The 19,980-nt window shown below is 39.5% G+C and overlaps 1 pseudogene across 1 annotated transcript in view; it reads left to right on the forward strand.

Moving 5' to 3' along the window:
• The window catches only part of LOC110039706 (uncharacterized), a 55,015-nt pseudogene that overhangs the window by 23,201 nt on the left and 11,834 nt on the right, over nt 1-19,980 (forward strand). The window contains exons 9-26 of the transcript XR_016204438.1: nt 1,811-2,011; nt 6,077-6,325; nt 6,980-7,174; nt 7,787-7,978; nt 8,426-8,614; nt 8,892-9,143; nt 10,982-11,173; nt 11,425-11,622; nt 12,591-12,839; nt 13,246-13,494; nt 13,956-14,201; nt 14,963-15,151; nt 16,254-16,487; nt 17,075-17,143; nt 17,791-18,024; nt 18,251-18,412; nt 18,951-19,112; nt 19,619-19,780. The product of XR_016204438.1 is annotated as an uncharacterized LOC110039706 (transcript). The remainder of the gene's footprint in view (nt 1-1,810; nt 2,012-6,076; nt 6,326-6,979; nt 7,175-7,786; nt 7,979-8,425; nt 8,615-8,891; nt 9,144-10,981; nt 11,174-11,424; nt 11,623-12,590; nt 12,840-13,245; nt 13,495-13,955; nt 14,202-14,962; nt 15,152-16,253; nt 16,488-17,074; nt 17,144-17,790; nt 18,025-18,250; nt 18,413-18,950; nt 19,113-19,618; nt 19,781-19,980) is intronic.

Genomic DNA, 19,980 nt, shown 5'->3' on the forward strand with positions numbered 1-19,980 from the left:
AGGCTTCCAGGCTTAAGATGTCTCATTGTGACTTAGAGCGGTTTTCAACTCAGTGTCGTTATACCAGAACCAAACCAATTACTTGGGTTTAAGTTTTTGTTTAATGAATTCGTCGTGAATGATAGTATACAATGAGTCAGAAAATCTAAGTTAAAATAAAGCTGTGACGGGGGAAAGAAACAGAACTTGCGTGCCAATTGCCCTCTGACCCCCTAATACTACAAAAAAAGTAAAAAAAAAAAAAAACAACTAATAATTACTTATCAACTAGACGCTTTGCTGCGTGCACCCAGGCAGTCGTTATACTGAGAAGCACTAGCTAAATTGCAGTTGAGCTAAATGTTCTGCATTTGAAGTCGTACGAAATTCAATCGAATCGATGTGCTCAAGATATTCTGCCTTTGATTGCATTTCTTGGAATCGACTAATAGCTTGATACTCGTTTGCAGGCCTTTAGGGCGTGAATTGAGTCAAGGCCTTTATATCAGCCTATAAACGTTTCAGTTTATTTTCCTTAGCCTTTGTCGTCATCGTCATCGTCGTTGTTGTTGTTATTGTTTCTTTTTTTTCTTTTTTTGCGTTTCCCAAGCGAGCGAGACACTGAATTTCAGAATTATGGTGCTGCGCGACACAGAGCTACGAACGCGTTTGTCGAAAAAACATATACTTATCTCGTGAGTTTTAGCCCATTCAAAAGTTAAAGTATTAGAAAAAGGGCTCATGGAAATGCTTGTTTGTTCAGTACAGATAATCAGTCGCCTAGATAGCAAACGTAAGTTCCAGATGTTTACACTATTTTCCCGCCGCAATGTTGGTGTACCGCGGAGGTTTGGGAGAACATACGGACTTAAAAATTAGAGAAGTGCATCTTTATTAATCTCCTATAACATCACAATTTCTTGACTTTATCCACAAAATGGTTTTCGAATAATCTTTTTTTATTGCGTCAGGATTGCGTGACAGTGCAAGCCAATAATTGTTTTGCTGGGGTCAACATACATTAGTTTCTTTCAGCTTAAATGTACAATAATTCGCTATATGGGTGTTATTCTTGTAAAGACACATAACTATGTTACAAGAAAATAACGAGAGAATATCGTTTAGCTCAAGATTTTAACTTTATTATACTTTACGAAGTTTCTCAGAGCATTTTACTTTGGTGTACTCGAACAGATACATTGGTAAACAAATTCTCTAACCTGTTCTTGCTGCTTGGACGTTCTTGAGTTCGTGCTAGGATTCTACTTAGTTCACGATCACGTCTAAAAATACGATGACGCTTCTGAAGATATTATTTATCAAATTGAAGAGCTGATAGCCCCGGTTGATAGCTCCTTTGGTATCACATGATTCTTGATAAATTCACTCAAAATGTTCGCTCGTAAATTGATCTCTCGTAGGGATTGCAGACCGACCTGTTCCGAAAACGCATAACGTCCTTTAGTGTTGGTCTACCGCAAACGATGTGTTCGTTTGTATGTGATATCATCGCCCTAGAAATCATAGAATCCGTGCTAACTTTTCACGACGACAACTTCTCCAAATTTCATGTGCTGTACGCATGCACGGGTGACGCATGCGCCTTAGAGACCAGATGGCGATTTGTGACTGAACGAAAGAAAAACAAAAAAAGAGAGAGCCGAAATTTAAACCCAGGCTTCACTGCCGGGTAATTAGACTACTTAGCCATCCTTAAAACGTAGTAAGACAAAAACCAAGACCAAAGTAGTTGACCGATTACTTTCCACACCTAACTGAAAACCACTGTATTTGGTGTAAGACTTATAAGCTGTGTTTTGTTCCCTTACAGCAATCACCTGTCGTCCAATTACCATTCCATCGGAAGGACTGGACATAACCCCCCCATTCTGCACTAATGTAAGCGCTGTCATTCATTACGCAACGGATTGCCGATTCACGTGCAAGAGCGGGTATCAACACCATGGACCTGGTCTGAAGACTTGTAACCAGCAGAAGACCTGGTCTCCACTAGGAAATCCTTGGTGCAAAGGTGAGCCGCTAACTTTACGAAACTCAACTTACGACATAGGAAGACGTATTATGAAGCGTAATGTTTCAAACGCAGAGCTTTATCAAGCGAATTATGAAGCCTTTAATATTAGAGAAATTTAACATGATAAGTTGTGGTTGAATGAAATGTGTTTAAAATGCCGGAAAGAGCGCAAGCTGGAGAAATCTTCTTGAGAGTTATATTTCTCAGGTATTTAAGAGCAGCTTCGCCTAAATATCAACTAGACTTGGAAATAGCGAACAAATCGAATTTCTTCGAACTCGCCCAGAATGAAGCCCTACGGGCACTAGTTACAAAAATATCGTTTTAAGTTCGATAAATCAAAAATTATTTTTTTCCGCAATTTTTTCGTTTCGATGCCCCAAATCGGCCAAAATCCATCGAAAATGAGCGGCATATTCAGAGGCTCGTAAACTCAAAAGTAAAAATCTTCATTACAAACTGATTGCACGTCGTATTTGTACTTCCTTTTTTGTCTATTTAGAGCTAAATAGATCGTGATTTGATTAGAACTTAAATATTTGACGAATTTTCTAAATTAACGACCCAAGACGGCTTTACAAGAGGTCTACATTTAGCCTATTTTCAAATGCTAAAAAGGCGTTCTGGTACACGGCTTTTCCCAAAACGACTAATTTGGTGTGAAAGAGCATTCTTTCTTCTTCAAATTAGTCAAATAAAATTTTTGGGTAAATAAAATCGCGAGCGCTGAAATAGCGAACTAAATGCAGCACTTCTTCCTGAAAACGTGACCTTTGACCCGAGCGTAACGAAACCGATTACTGCAACAAAACCGGGAAGAAAAGCAAACGCTTCGTTATTTTGAAACAATTTCTAGTGATATCTCTCCGAAACCATGATTGCAAGAAACTATTTCCAGATATGAAATCTTACAGGGTCAAAAAAGGAGCTAAAGGGCGCATTTTGACACAATAACTTTGTTTGCTGAGAATTGAAGTCAATGACCGTTAACGAATTCCAGTGAAATTTGCAAACTTGAAGTATGTTAGCCGATACTTACCTGAATATTTATATTAATAGAAGAGTCGTCTTCTTGGATTAACCTTCAAACGAAGCAGGATCCAGATTTGAAAACCTCTAAAAGAAGAAATGTTTAATGTTCCGTGACCTGGCCGCTGCTATAAATTAGCTTAAATTCCATGCACATGCCGACCGCATGTTTGTCGTAAAACCAACTGAACTCCACTGACAGTTTCCATGGGCAACCCCAAAATAAACAATCCCCAAAAATGTAAAGTGAAATTGGCTGTCTTCATGAACAGTTAGAAGCTAGAGTCAAGTTCCATTACCTTTAAAAAGTGCTTGAATTTATTTGTTTGCGTCGACTTTGTCCACTACTCTCACGTTCGAATGCCGCGAATCGGTCACGCCAAAACAGTGCAGACTGTGCAGACTGCAGACAACACCGCGTTCAAACGTCGGGCATGCGCAAATTGGTACATTTTTTGGCAGCCGCGCGCCAATTTCCCGCGCAAAAATTTAAAGGAAAACATGGGAAACAACCGGTGTCACGCAACATTTACGAAAAAAAATTGAAAAGTTCATAGAAATCTGTAAAAGGAAAAGAAAGCAGGTAAAAGGAAAACTTAAGACTTTTCAGACACAAAGTTTATTAAGTTACCGGTATTCTGTTGATTTACCATTTTGTTTTGAGCTTTACCAAAAAAGTCTATAAGTCTTAAAACCCGTGTCATGCTACGAGCCGACGGCGTAGTATATTTTTATTTGTTTTTATTAATCACACGATGCGTGACGCCGGAAACGGACGACAAACGATGTGTAAAAGAAGGAAAAATAGGAGAAGAAAAAGACAATTGCAGTGATTCGGCTTCGCTCAGACGAGCTGGAAAAATTTTGGCAAGGACTGAGGGATTCCATCCGGATCCTTGATTTGTCTGAAGCACAGGAACGAGATGAATCGAAACGGCAAACGATGTTCATGTCCATCGTCATTGGGGCATAGCTGGCCAAAATACCGATCCCAAACCGACTGTACCTGGTCTTTGACCAGGTGGGAAAAGCTTTTCTAAACTACAAACCTGGAAAAAAACTGGTGCACTAAATGCAAAGTCGAGGCGGACAAAAAATTCAAGGAGCACGGAAAATACATACCACGGAAAAGAAAGACCTGCAACAAACAGAAGGTAGAACAATTTTTAACTCTCAAGTCATTTCTGTTAGCTCTCGTTGTACCGGCTAAAACATAAACAAATATATAAATAACGAGGAAAATGTCATTTATAGGATACCGATGACCCATGAAAAGAACAGTGTCATGAAAATATTTTGGCCACCTTTTAGTTGCTCCATTGCTCGCACATGCGCAGACGTTTGACCGCTGTGTTACTGCAGACACTTGTTTGGGCTTTTCATTGTGACTCCTTTTTTGGGTCTAGTTACAAAATAGTGTTGAATATATCTGAAAGTCTGTCATTTATCCACAGGCTGCACAAGCGCAGAATTGACTTTTGATTCAATAGACAAACGCGTACAAGACTTTGTATGGGAAACTTACTCAGTCTGCACGGTCTGCAGTGTTTTGGCGTGACCGACACTACGCAGTATTCGAACGTGACAGTAACTACCGAGTGAACAAAGTAGAATCAAGCACTTTTAAAAGGTAATGGAACTTGACTCTAGCTTCTAACTGTTCATGAAGACAGCCAATTTCACTTTACATTTTTGGGGATTGTTTATTTTGGGGTTGCCCATGGAAACTGTCAGTGGAGTTCAGTTGGTTTTACGACAAACATGCGGTCGGCATGTGCATGGAATTTAAGCTAATTTATAGCAGCGGCCAGGTCACGGAACATTAAACATTTCTTCTTTTAGAGGTTTTCAAATCTGGATCCTGCTTCGTTTGAAGGTTAATCCAAGAAGACGACTCTTCTATTAATATAAATATTCAGGTAAGTATCGGCTAACATACTTCAAGTTTGCAAATTTCACTGGAATTCGTTAACGGTCATTGACTTCAATTCTCAGCAAACAAAGTTATTGTGTCAAAATGCGCCCTTTAGCTCCTTTTTTGACCCTGTAAGATTTCATATCTGGAAATAGTTTCTTGCAATCATGGTTTCGGAGAGATATCACTAGAAATTGTTTCAAAATAACGAAGCGTTTGCTTTTCTTCCCGGTTTTGTTGCAGTAATCGGTTTCGTTACGCTCGGGTCAAAGGTCACGTTTTCAGGAAGAAGTGCTGCATTTAGTTCGCTATTTCAGCGCTCGCGATTTTATTTACCCAAAAATTTTATTTGACTAATTTGAAGAAGAAAGAATGCTCTTTCACACCAAATTAGTCGTTTTGGGAAAAGCCGTGTACCAGAACGCCTTTTTAGCATTTGAAAATAGGCTAAATGTAGACCTCTTGTAAAGCCGTCTTGGGTCGTTAATTTAGAAAATTCGTCAAATATTTAAGTTCTAATCAAATCACGATCTATTTAGCTCTAAATAGACAAAAAAGGAAGTACAAATACGACGTGCAATCAGTTTGTAATGAAGATTTTTACTTTTGAGTTTACGAGCCTCTGAATATGCCGCTCATTTTCGATGGATTTTGGCCGATTTGGGGCATCGAAACGAAAAAATTGCGGAAAAAAATAATTTTTGATTTATCGAACTTAAAACGATATTTTTGTAACTAGTGCCCGTAGGGCTTCATTCTGGGCGCGTTTGAAGAAATTCGATTTTTTCGCTATTTCCAAGTCTAGTTGATATTTAGGCGAAGCTGCTCTTAAGTTATTTAGATTTCAATTTATTTCTTCTTAGCTAGAAAGAACGTGTTGTTGTTGTTGTTGTTGTTGTTGTTGTTGTTGTTCATGACGATAATGATGAGGTGAAGGACGACGAGGGGAGGAGAAGGTAGAGGAAGAAGAAGTAGAGCTCGAAGGAGAGGAAGTGGTAATGTTTTTGTTGATGCTGTTTATGATGCCGATCAGGCTTTATTAATCTTAGTTATAACAGTCAAGGCTGATTAACGGCGTCTTTTTCTTATTTTAAAGAATATATCATTTTCGTTTACAGATGTCTCAGCACCATTGTTCTCAAACTGTCCATCAAATATTGTAGCTACCGCTGACAGGGGTACAAAGTCCACACAAGTCACGTGGTCTCACCCTAGAGCTGCAGACAACTCTGGCTTCATTCCCAACATAACACACTATGGGAAACTACCTGGGGACACTTTCCCCGCTGGGGAACACAACATCCGGTACTTGGCCTCAGACAAAACAGGGAACGTTGCCGAATGCAAATTCAAGGTCTTCGTTTTAGGTAATTTGCGCATGCCCCATCCCCTTCCCCCTCCATCCCTACGCAGAGATTGGAATAGACTCTATAATCGAGAATATTTGTTTCAAATATCTGATTAATCATATAACAGTTTGATTGTGATCGAGCCATTTAAATGTCAGCTCTGAACTGATCAGCCCTACCTATTAAATAGCTTGTCAGTGACGTGTTTTAAAAGAATGTATGTACAGCTCCGTTGAGGGTTTTTAGGGGGTTCTTTTACCACTGAAAGCTGAATTAGGAAGATTTTAAAACATTTGCTCTTGTCTTTATATTCCATGCCATTAATCAGTTAAATAGAGGATATTATATTGCAGCGCGAAGATACGAAATTTCCGTTCACGTGTTGGAAAATATATATTTTTGTCAAAACGAGAAGAGAAATTGTGTCTCTCCAAGCAGCCATGTAATGTTCTATTTACTATATAAACGCCAATGAAATACCACATAATTTGCCTTTTTTTGTGAAAGGCGCTTTTGTTATGCAACCATAGCAACAGTGATCTTTTCTCGTATGACATAACACGCGTAAAGATATCATGCTTTCGCGCGAAAGCTCTTTAAGTATATCATTCGTGTTCAGGTACTAAATAACGTTTTCAAATTTGAATTTTGCACTATTGTTGCCTTTTTTAGTAGTCCGATGCCTGCCTACGTTGTATGCTCCAGCTGGCGGCGCCTTACAGTGTACCAAAGACAATCAGTACGGGTCAGAATGCTCCTTCGCTTGTCACGATGGTTACACCATCAATGGCTCAGGCCGCAAAGTTTGCGAGAAAGATCCAGTTACATCAAAGGGGGTGTGGACAGGCAATGAGACAAAATGTGAAGGTATGTAATTAACATAATTTTGGAGCTGATGTCAGAACCCATATTTTTTTTTGTTGTTGTTTTTTTTTGTTATGTACGCTGTGTATTTTGGCAAAAAGAAAAATATAAAGGAAAATAAAATAGCGATTCACGATATTCACTTGTTAGAATTACCTAATTTGCTGTTTTTTTTTTAACGACCTTCGTAATAAATCCTGATTAAGTAATTGACATTTCTACGCACGTTGGTCTTTGTGCCGAGTAAAGAAGCGTTATTCTCTATTTCTTCAGTAAATAACTTTGATTTTCCATGCCATAAGGAATTGCAACTAGAACCATCGTCGTTTATAGCGAAGCCGAAAGCACCGGCTTGAAAATAAATGGTTTACAGCCTTCTGCAATATTAATAGCAGCTGACATCGTAGTGGCTCATATTTTCGGTATTATTAAATTATTATTAAAAGGTAATATTTTTAACTCTAAGCGCACAGAGTAATAGGTTATTCAGTTAAACGTAAATAATTTTTTTCCTCATCATTTTGTTCAGGTGTGCTCGACTCGAGTTGATCTTTCTAGCTCGTAAGTCTTTCAAGTGCACAAAGTAATAGGTCGCCTTATTTTATCTTCTCTTAGTGGCTAAGTGTACTCGACTCGTTCCACCACCTCACAGCATTCAGTCTGGCTGCGGAGGCAGTTCCTTGTACAACGTGTTTGGTGATAAATGTCTTTTATATTGCGCCCGTGGCTACCGCCGGGTTAACGGCTCGACGGAGACGGTCTGTCTAGCAAATGGCACCTGGTCTGGCGAGGAACCGTACTGTCAAGGTAGAGAAAGAAGTACAAAGCATAAATAGTTGCAACTAGGTTTTACAAACTACAGTTACGTTGATGGGTAACAGATCAAACTTTCTTGATACCTGGAAATTGGTCTTCATATCTCAGTCAAATGTCGTTAGCTGACCAAAAGTGCATGGAAGCTGGATTGGCTTGCATTCGCTTTTTGTTTTTGCTCGTTTTTTGTTTGTTTGTTTGTTTGTTTGTTTGTTTGTTTTGTTTAGTCTTTGACAGCTAGTTATAGAAACTAGCAAACGAAAAAAAAAAAAAAAGACTGAACGAGAACAATCCTTTTCCGCACGATTTCTGAGTGGATTTGTTTGAATTTCCCAGTTTCATACAGAGAAGTGCGCAAATACCTTTTGGTATAGAAAATGCTGAAAGCTTTCGCTGAATAAGGAAATTTTCTTTTCTTTTTTTTTTTTTTTTTTCCGCTAGTTGTCCATTGTAAGTCTCTTCAAGCTCCAACAGATGGTCAGGTGACACCAAGCTCTTGCAGAAATTCCCCTCAGTACGACACTACATGCCACATTTCTTGTTCCAAAGGCTACAGACTGCATGGAGAGCCAATAGTCACATGTCTTAGTGATGGTCAGTGGTCAAAAAACAGCACTTCCTTTTGCAAAGGTTTGTTTACCTTTCAAGAAGATTTTTTGTTGTTTCTTCGTCTTTGCAAGACGTATAACAAGGCAAAATGTTCCAGGTTAAAATTTCGTCATTAAAATGACCATTTCGCTTAGCTTTCCTTATACTTCCATCTATGTTATAAACTATTGATGAAAGGTTCTTTTAATGGGCTTCTCGCTGAGCTGCTGAAACCGCTGAGTCTTCTTCATCAGCTAATTAGCTGAAGACCTCGATATTTTTTCAAATGTCTAATTTAATAATCTTTAAATTCCTGCAGACGTGGAAAGACCATCTTTTGGCGTTACGTGCCCAAAAGACATCAAACGCTATGCAGACAGGGGGAGAAACTACACCATAATAAACTGGGCACCAATTGTTGCAACTGATAACTCTGGCGTGGTACCGAATGTGACTGAATATGGTGTGCCAACCGGGAACAGATTCTACCAAGGACGACACGAGGTTATTTACAACGCAAGTGATGCAGCAGGGAATTACAGAATCTGCAAATTTCACGTCACACTGGAAGGTAAGCTAAAATTAGTCCCGTAGAGGTAAAACACCCATCCGAGTCCAGCAAAAATGGCAATTGATTAGTTTCAACCAGGCTCAAATTGCACCTTGCAGACGAGAAGGGCTTCTTAGAATCCACAGGTTTTTAAATTGAACATTTTTTTTTTTCGGAAGCGTCTCGTTGTCACTGTATGGACAACTACAACAAAATGTGAAGGTGAATTAATCAACATGACACGAGCGTGGGACAAAGAAAAATTCTGAGTCCCCGACAGGAATCGAACCCATGACCTCCCGAACACCGGGCGGGCGCTCTATCCACTGAGCTACGAGAACTCATGGAGAGCAAGGTCATTTAACTGAGTTCATATATGATAGGTGTCCTGCATACTGCTAGGATCAACGCTATCGAATTCATCGTGAGTAATGATAAGTTAATAGAGATGGTGAATTTTAAGCTCGGAGCTTAAAATTAGAGAAAATATTGAAACTATCATGAGACCAACAATGATGCATAAACCCTTGGGTTAAAACTGAATTTTCGATCGCCGGGCTTAAAATTCACCATCTCTATTAACTTATCACTACTCACGATGAATTCGATAGCGTTGATCCTAGCAGTATGCAGGACACCTATCATATATGAACTCAGTTAAATGACCTTGCTCTCCATGAGTTCTCGTAGCTCAGTGAATAGAGCGCCCGCCCGGTGTTCGGGAGGTCATGGGTTCGATTCCTGTCGGGGACTCAGAATTTTTCTTTGTCCCACGCTCGTGTCATGTTGATTAATTCACCTTCACATTTCATTTCCGAGCTTAAAATTCACCATCTCTATTAACTTATCATTACTCACGATGAATTCGATAGCGTTGATCCTAGCAGTATGCAGGACACCTATCATATATGAACTCAGTTAAATGACCTTGCTCTCCATGAGTTCTCGTAGCTCAGTGGATAGAGCGCCCGCCCGGAGTTTGGGAGGTCATGGGTTCGATTCCTGTCCGGGATTCAGAATTTTTCTTTGTCCCACGCTCGTGTCATGTTGATTAATTCACCTTCACATTTCATTACCGAGCTTAAAATTCACCATCTCTATTAACTTATCACTACAACAAAATGGTCTCGCAATAAAACTGTTAGAGCGATCTGTGCCTATGATTAAAATTCTAAAAAAAAGAGTCTGAAACAGATCTAAAAAACGTTAAAACTGAATTTTCGATCGCCTTCTGCGTTCTTCTTCAGAGAATTGTACTCTGCAAGAGTCGCGGAATGCAAATATGTGGCTAAGACGTCATTGTTCGTTGCCCCTTGGGGAGGAAACCAGTGATGCACAAACCCTTGGGAAGGGTGCTCTTTCATTAACAGAGTTCTTGTCTAGGAATGAATGTAATGAATCTAGAAAAAGTCGCGGAATCGACATTCCCATTCGTTCCAGGCTTGTGCTAAGCACAAGCCTGGAACGAATGGGAATGTCGGCTCCGCGGTAAAATAGCATGCCGAAACCGCTCGCTACGACATACCCTCTAATTATGCGAGCAGTTTGGAAACAGGCGTGAAAAGCAAGGACAAAAGGCTTTTTCTAGAGTCATTACATTCATTCCTGGACAAGAACTCTGTTAATGAAATAACACCCTTCCCAAGGGTTTATGCATCATTGTTGGTCTCATGATAGTTTCAATATTTTCTCTAAGATAAACGCGTCAATGCAATATGTCGGGTAATGTCGAACGATATCCAGGCATTCAACATTATGCGCTCTACATCTGAAAGATACCATACAAAATTATAGTGGCCATGCCGTTGGCAATGCAATAAATGGTCGTCACGTGTCCTTTTGTCCGTTTTGTTCTTTAGTTTTGCGATGCAAAACATTGCTCCCTCCATTGAATGGCTTTCTAGTGGGAGACTGTGACAACAGCTATGGCTCCACATGTAAAATGAGCTGCGACGATGGATACAATTTGGTTGGATCCGAGACCCTTACCTGCCTTCACAAGCCGGGCCACATTAAAGGGTACTGGGACAAATCGGTTCTAGTCTGTAAAAGTAAGTTATGAACGGGTTCAAGCCTTTCGTCCCATTTTTGACTTTAAAACTCTCCATTAATTAAGGGCCAGTTTTTTTGTTACGTCTTAGCGCACGTTGCTGTTATTGGCGCAGAGCCGTCAAATATGTGGCTGCAAACTCTGTCGAAGTCATAAAACACTAATCTACTCTCAGCATATTATCATTATTATTATTATTATTATTATATTGATTATTTATTTATTTATTTACTTATTTATCATTTTTTTCAGTACGGTCATGTCCTTCTCTAAGTGCGCCTCGGTATGGCTTCATTTATCCGCGCATGTGCACGTCTCTCCCGGTCAGCGGAACGGTCTGCCATTTCGAATGCAAAGATCGTTTCCTTGGGAACGGTGGAGTTACCACGATTCTTTGTGGAAACGATGGAAAGTGGAGCAAAAATGAATCTTCGATTTTACAATGCCTTGGTAAGCGATATTAGCTATATAGATCATATCTTGACCGAGATAGATTTAAATATTATACCACCTGAGGTAGTAATTTAGATGCATCAAGTGTCGTTTCCAACTCCATATAAAACAGTGTGGCCCAGCTCAAGTACATGTTACTTTTGTAGCGTTTCTCCTCGGCTTTAAACTCCGGTAGAAGGTAACACGACTGCCAGCCGGGCCAGATACATGTACAGTATCAATTAACGTTATTGGACGATTGTGCTTAGTCTAAATTATGTTGTAAGCCTGAAGTAGCACTATTTCACCTATGAATGTGTGGGAAGTCTAAATGCAAAGCTCTATCATAACAAATATTTCACAGTAATTTCTGTGGGTGAAATAATCAGTTATGTCTATTTAAAAACTTCTTATTACTTTTCAAATTTGCGAGGCCTCGTGGCACCTGCTCAAAACGCAAATTTATTTTATCAATACTCGAGGGGATTCGTTCACCTATGTAGGGTATAATCTCTGTCGCGTAGCGCTGTTAACCGTCCATACTTCTCGTTGAAACGCTTCACAATTGTATTAATCGATATAATTGTGGGTGGCAAGGGTGGCAACCGTATGAAGAATGTCCTCTTCCGAGACTCTCTGGAAATTGAATTTGGTTTTGTTTATATGCGAGAAGAAAATTTGCGTTTCAAAATAAAACAAAATCGTTCTTTTTCCATTTTTCATCAGACATTTTAACTTTCTGAAATTTGGCTCAGCAGTGAATAAATAAATACATCTTAAGTGCGTTTTTGACAAAAAAGGTATAATATCATGTTACATATCTGTGCAAACAAAAGTATTAAATTACAAACGTAAAGTTGACACGTTTGCTACTTCAACGTATTACTCAATTTAAAAATGAACGAGGTCCAACCTAAAATCAAAGCTCTAAACTGCTCTCTGCGCTGTCTGAGATTGTCTCACTAGTTATTGATTTATTCCTACAGATGTTACCCCACCAGTGTTCATGAAGTGTCCCTCAGATATTCGTGCAAAAATCAATGCAAATGCCACAGCATTGGTTAATTGGACCGAGCCCGTCGCCCTGGACAACGGCGATCTACCACCACAAGTTACTGTTGTTCCAGCAGAGATCAGCCCACCACACATCTTCAATAAAACTACTCTTATTGTGTAAACTGCAAGGGATGCAAGTGGGAACAAGAAAGAGTGTTCATTTAGAGCTGTGTTGAAAGGTGAGTCTGAAAAATAGCATTATTTTACATATGGATGTGTGTAAGTCTAAATATAGTTCTATCCTAACCAATACTTTACAGTAATTTCCACTGGTAAAATAATAATCAATGTCTATTTGAAAAACCTTCTTATTCGCGGATTTTGTATGTCAATCAGAACTTCATCCCAGCCTTGTAGAACTATATTCCAAGCATGCACAAACGGATGTTCGATTTGACCGGAAGAAATGTCCCTCCCCCATAATTTCAGAAATATTTCTATAGAAACAAGAACTAAACAGATAGAAAACGCTCCCCTGTCCCCTCAGAATCATAGAAACGCGGCTTTTACCAAATCAGCCATTCAACTGATTTCTATAGCATTTAAATTAACGCGCTACCTTATTTTATTGGTATATTCTCACAGATGTCACTCCGCCTGCGTTTATGAGCTGTCCCGCAGACATTCGTGCAAACATCAGTGTAAACTCTACAGCATTGGTAAACTGGACCGAGCCCGTCGCGCTGGACAACAGCAAGCTATCACCAAACGTAACCGTTATTCCTTCAGGGATCAGTCCACCACACATCTTTAATAAAACTACACTTGTTGTGTACACTGCTAGCGATACAAGTGGGAACAGGAATGAGTGTTCGTTTACAGTTGTGTTAGAAGGTGAGTCTGAAAAAGGCTTTGCCAATTGTATGGCGAATTCTATCAGATAGCCAATCCCCCGTGTGAGACGTGCCTGCAGGGAATCATGGTAGTTGTATTCATCATCTTCGACTGGGTATTGTGGATGAATGCAGCTACCATGATTACCTGTAGGCGCGTCTCACACAAGGAACTGGCCATCGAGTAACTTTCTCTTGCCCCGAAATTGAGTGCTGTTATCGTGTCCTCATCCCTGTCTGGACCAACAAGTAGGAAATCGTACTCCTACACTCTGTCCGCTGCCAACAATCCTACCTCGGTCTAAGAGTAAAGACGGATCACTCTTTACTCCCTCTCCACCCCCAGTGTATAATATCTGTAAGAATGGCAAATTGTTCGGTAGAACGATCTCAAGATAATAGGATTTACTCTTTAGATACAGCCTTTCCCTGGCACAACTCAATTATTTATTTTCGTCACAGATAATTCAGGTCCCCAGATTGTATACTGCCCTCCAGACCAAGAAATTACTGCTACGACGATGAGAACAGTAGTGACGTGGAACAACCCTCAGTTTAAAGACAACAGCAATAGTCCATTAATGATAACATGCAGTCATCAAAGTGGGACTGAATTTTATTGGGGGACCTGGAATGTGCATTGCATAGCCTACGATAATAATCCCAAAAACAAGCCTGCCGTCTGTCAGTTTACACTCACAGTTAAACGTAAGTAGCAAAGGAGTAACTTAAGATATAAAACCTAATTTTCATAAACTATAAAAACACCAAGTATCTAAAAGTTGTAAAAACGTTCTGTGCAATGCGTAAATACCGCTCAGTAGCTTAAACCAGCCAAACTCTAGGGTCTTTTAAAAGTTAAACTTGCTTGTCGAGTTGTTTTATCCTCTTTATGACCTATTCAGCATTCCGTCCATTCGCAGAAAGTTGTCTGTATCTGCACTCTGCAAAAGACGCTGTGCTGTGATAAACTAAGGACGCGTTTCTTTTGGAAAATTCAAGATTGGATTCTTAAATCCGAAAACGGATTTTGCGTCTCTATTCTAAACAGATTAATCCAAAATCAGTGGGATCAGGTTGTGTTGCATGAAATGAACAGAATAATTCACCTTTGGGCAAGGATTTTTCAGTTCTTTTTGATGCATCATGATCCGAGTGATCCTCGATTAATCTGTTTAGGAAAAAAAATGCAATTCTATTCTCAGATTTAAGAATCCAATCTTGTATTTTCCCAAAGAAACGCACCCTTAATGTTTATGAAAGGTTCCTCTTTTAAAACAGAACTAACAAGCAATGTCGAACAGTACTCTAGAAACGAAAGCAGCCCGGCCATATGGGTGTATTAAAAAGAAAACAAACAAACAAACAAACAAACAAAAAACAAAACAAAACAAACCAAGAAAAAAACAAACAAACAAACAAAAGAAAAGAACAATAACACGCTGAAATTCGTAATTTTCTTTACTCAGCGACAAAATGCAGTGACCTGTCACCTCCTAAAGGGGGCGCAAAGGTTTGTGATGACTGGATAATGGGTTCGATCTGTTCACCTTCTTGTAACAAAAAGTGGGACTTTGCTCAGCCTTTGCTTTCGAGTGTGTGGGTTTGCGGAGCGTCAGGAGCTTGGAAGCCAACAAATCGTTTTCCAGACTGTACAAGTGAGTAAATTATTGTTTGCATTCGTTTTCAATTTTTAAACTACAATAACAGAAATCACATAAAAGCCATCTACCAGGTCCTCTTCGTAATCGCTCATCTACATGTGTGGGGGACGTCTTTGTATGTGAAAAGCCGTCCACAGATGTAGCTGCTTTGACATTCTTCTGATTTTTGTTTTGACAATTTTCTCACATACTTTTTGGTTTGAATGATATTCAGCTCCTCGGTAACTTTGGATTGTTACTCTAAGTATATTCCTGCATGGGTTGAGACTTTTGTACTGGTTTATTTCATTTACGGAGGACCTAACGATGCAGTGGACTCCAAGATAGTGGATCCAATTAATGACGTCTTATACACAAAGAAGTTAAATCTCACGGAAGTAGGGCTCTCTGGGTGTGAAGCTCCCCGATTTACTTGAGTATTGAGCACTGATTTTAATCCAGTAGATATTTTCGCTTGCATGCAATTGGTGTTAACGCGTCGCGTGACTAAATATCCCTCGTCTAAAACTGAGGAATATCCGAGTGATATTCCCTAATTTTCATTAGATCCCGTGTATCACAAAAAAAAAATATGTATTGAAGGATAATAAACACAGTATCCTCCATTTGACTCCAAAAATTATCCCTGCATATTATTTTTTCCCTATACATTATCTTCTCCTCGTGGCTTGCAGATTTCTTCGAGTTTCGCTCTCGGACAAATGTTCGCTTCTAATAACGTCCGAGGGCAGATATCCGGGCATATTTTCGCGCCAAATGGTTGCTTACAAAACATGAAAAAATGTGCTCATTGTACTTATTAGTTCAGTAATTGACATGAAATAGAAAGCAGACAAAAATACGAAAAACGTTAAGTTTGTTTAGTTTTCTCCTGTCAATATTTATCAAGCCATAAATTCGGTCAGGATGGAGGTGATTTCCAGGTTATCAGTTAATCTAGGATCTCAACCATCAGTTAAAAAACTGGTCATTTTGTTCAACTGACTTTCACAAATTTGGACCCATGTATTCTCTGCGATCAGTTAAGCCCCACTCAGACCCGCTGATAATGTAAGGAAGAAAACTAACTTTTTTTTGTCCATTAAACCTTTTGTAGAAATATATCACGCTTACGCTGTCAAGACGGAAATGGATTTGAACTACTACTATGGCAATTGTACTACACCAGAAGTTCAGGCACAAATAAAACAGAACTTTATCCAGCTTTTGAACGAGACTTTCTTCAACGAGGTCTGTCACTCCGCACTTAAAGACAAGTGCAAGGCTGAAAATGTGGAGGTCAAGTGCTCTGGGGTCGGTTTGGTCCCCAGTAAGCGAAAACGTTCAGGAGGTATGGCGAAGTAGCATAACGTTTGAAGAATCCAGAGACATTTCTGAGTGTAGCAACACGAGCCTTATAGGCGAGTGTTTCCACAGCTTTCTGAAAATGTTTTTCCCAAACTTTCGCGAGTGTTTGCATGACTCGATCTTAAAACCAGGAAATGTTTCCATTTCTCCTAGAAAACACTAAAAGGAAAAAAAAAAGCACACTCTCTTTGCTTGCTTCACCTTTACGTCGACAGCTTGTGCTAGTACTGTTGTTCTATCAAGCTAGAGAAGTACAGCATTGAACGTGCGCTTTTTTTACAGCGTGCTTTCAAATAGATCCCAACCTTGTACATAATAGATTTGGAAGTATTCTAACCTTTGTTGCCTTTAGAAGTTTGGCTGACAGCCAGACAGCTAGACAGACAACCATATTTTCTGTCCATTTCTTACTGCCTTGTAGACTTACAGGCACATATTTACAATCACACTGATGTAAAGTAGAGTGTTATCCAGGGTCCGTCCTCAGTATAGTTACCAGCAGATCCTAAGCTTTGTTATTTGAATTGCTCGAGTTTTTAGTCTGATGACGCCTTAAATTTTATTTTCCAGACGATGACGGTTGTCATAGCAGCACTGGAGGATCAATTCTACGAACCAAAATTACTCTAAATATCGTCGGTAGGTTAATAATATTACTTTAAGGATTAACATTTTGGAAAAAAACAAAAACAAAAACAAAAACAAAAACAAAAAAAGAACACATTGGCTTTTAATTTAAGGGCTGCTTGTGACTCTTATGGTGAATGTTTTATCTGCATAACTTGCAGTATAGCGTGTTACATGTAAAGAAAGAAGAAGAAGAAGAAGAAGAAAAGACTTGTCTTTGTCCTAAAACTATAGTCACGAAATTCCACTTTTTGAACCACGCTGCCTAAGTCTCTTACCTGTATTTTCCCTCATTTGCGAAGTCACATAACTCGTCACTAAATTTTCGCTTTATTTAGCATGAAGGGAATAAAGGTATTTGGATACTTGTCTGCTTGGTTGTTATCTACCAGCAGGTTGTCCTCATCTGCCCTTAGGCGCACAACACTCTTGGGTGGAGCGAAGAAGTTTGAGGGAATGCTTCAGCCCAACAGTATTCATCAGGGACCAAGTCACGATAGGAAACCTTCCTTCCTAGTTCCAACATATTTACCATAAGGCAACGATATAGGAAAAGGGATACGAAGTCAAAGACCCCTAATAATCACTGAATGTGACGACGTATTATCATCGGCGTGTCAGTGAAATAATGAAAATCCTTTTTTGCTTTACTTTTATAGTCGACCTCAATGGCATTGACGCAAATGACACTAAAGAAGGCCATATTATCATTGGTGAAAAGGGCGTGAAAATTGCCAAAAAGATCAGCAGTCGGATAAAAGCTGCAGTTGACAACGGCAATCTCAGTCTGACCATCAATGGCACTGAGTTCGTAACTGATAAATATTCATTCAACATCTTAGAACCTAAACAACTTTGTACCAAGGGACAAACATTTAAAGAAGGATACTGCCGTAAGTATGTTTTTCAGATTTATTATTTATTTGATGGCGGTTTCATGTTAAAAACCCACATATAGGAACAATTAGACACTGCACCAAGACATTTCATGCTAGGTAGTTACGCCTACAGCAGTAACATTTTTATACCACACGTTTTAAACTAAAACCTGGTATAACATTTTTGGGTGCTTTACTGCCATATAAACTTCTTTACTGTATCTTTGTCTTTGATCTATAGTAAATTGCACACGTGGGACCTTCTTAAATCATTTAACTGGAAAGTGCGAGGATTGTCCGATCGGATCATACCAAGAGTTCAGTGCACAGGAAGAGTGTTTGATGTGTCCATCGGGTACTTCAACTATGCAGACGAGAACAGAGAACAGTTCCAGCTGTTTAGGTAACTAAGCCTGACGAAGTAATGTGCCTCAGATTTACTGTAACTTAAAACTTAATTGGTATTCCAGAACTTATAAACAAACTGTCAGATGCAATAAACCTTCAACCCTGGCTACATAGCAAAACACAATTAGTTATTCTACAACAAATTGCCAAATCAAAACTAGACACACTTCGTTAAGATGATAATTTTAAAAAATCGCACCTTGCGTTTCCTCTTCTCCATATCAGTATTTTCAACAAATCTTTAATTAAGCAAAATTCTATAAGCAGCATGTTTCAAAGACGGAGGGGAGTCCGAATCCCAGTGAAAGAGTTCCTTTTTTAAAAAAATTATGGCACCTTTAAAGGAAAAGGCATTTTAAATAAGTGGGAGGAGGGAGGGGGGGGGGGGGGGGCGGCAGTGTATTCCGAACATTTCGCGACAGGTGGTAGTGGTCAGTGTAAGCCCTTGTGATACTATTCAATATGTATCATGGTGGAATGAAATACATCACCTTTAGAATGAAACCTCTCTTGATCATTTGTTTTCATGGAAGCTCTCTGCAAACCTGGTTCGTATTCGCCCACCGGAATGGAGCCTTGTTTTCTTTGTACAAAGGGGTACTATCAGACAGTGGAAGGTCAAAGATCGTGCTTAGAATGTAGTCCTACCTTGACAACTCCTGGTGAGGGATCCAACAGCTCTATGCAATGTGCAGGTGTGTATTTTATAGGCATACCATGTACGTGCTACATCAGGTGTTTCGAATTGTAACTAGCCCCCCAAGGACGCGAGGTTTTTATTAAAGACGGATTGGTTATTTTTCTAACCCTGCGAACGTTGGCTTGTGTTCCCTTGCGCGACATCGAGGCAATCTTCCTTTATCTGTTGGCAAATAGCAAATTGTTTGAGCAACCTGACAACAAAACGTCTTGGGAGGGAGGGGAAGTGGACTGCGATGGACCAGCGACATACGTAGTAACTGCATGGTGTAGATACCAAAGTTAATTGAGGACCGATCACGCTTGTGAATTAGGTGCTAGCTTGCCTACAGCCACTCGCTTTAATCTAGGGTACTTTGTTAGCAGGGCTTGCAGTTTTCGTAGATAGAGTTTCAGTTTCGGAATCGATGTTACAACTCATCGATTTAAATTACGGTTTGACATAATGCCATTCCCTATTTATATGGAGATTTCTGTTCTTTTGGTCAATTGCTTTCCACAGTTCCGTGCCCTGCTGGATCGTTTTCCCCAACTGGACTGGTTCCATGTATTTTGTGCGATCGACGCTCTTTTCAGCCACTAAATGAGAGTACTGGGTGTTTTTCATGTCCAGGAACAACTATAACACTTAAGACAGGATCAAATAACTCACAAGATTGCATAGGTAAGTGGTGCTACTGAAACATTGTGCACTATCCTTCTGCCTTGCCTAAATTTCTCACTAGAAAACAAAAACTTTCAAAAATCCTTGAGGATAGACTGTTTATGTGAACTTTACGACATACAAATCATTTCAATTACACAGAGCTACACAGGATTAAAACTAAAATAAAAGGAGCAAGGGCGGCTAGGATTGGCAACGAA

The sequence above is a fragment of the Orbicella faveolata genome, unplaced genomic scaffold (assembly GCF_042242905.1).
Source record: "Orbicella faveolata isolate gen_17 unplaced genomic scaffold, um_ofav_v1 contig_48, whole genome shotgun sequence".
Lineage (NCBI taxonomy): Eukaryota > Metazoa > Cnidaria > Anthozoa > Scleractinia > Merulinidae > Orbicella > Orbicella faveolata.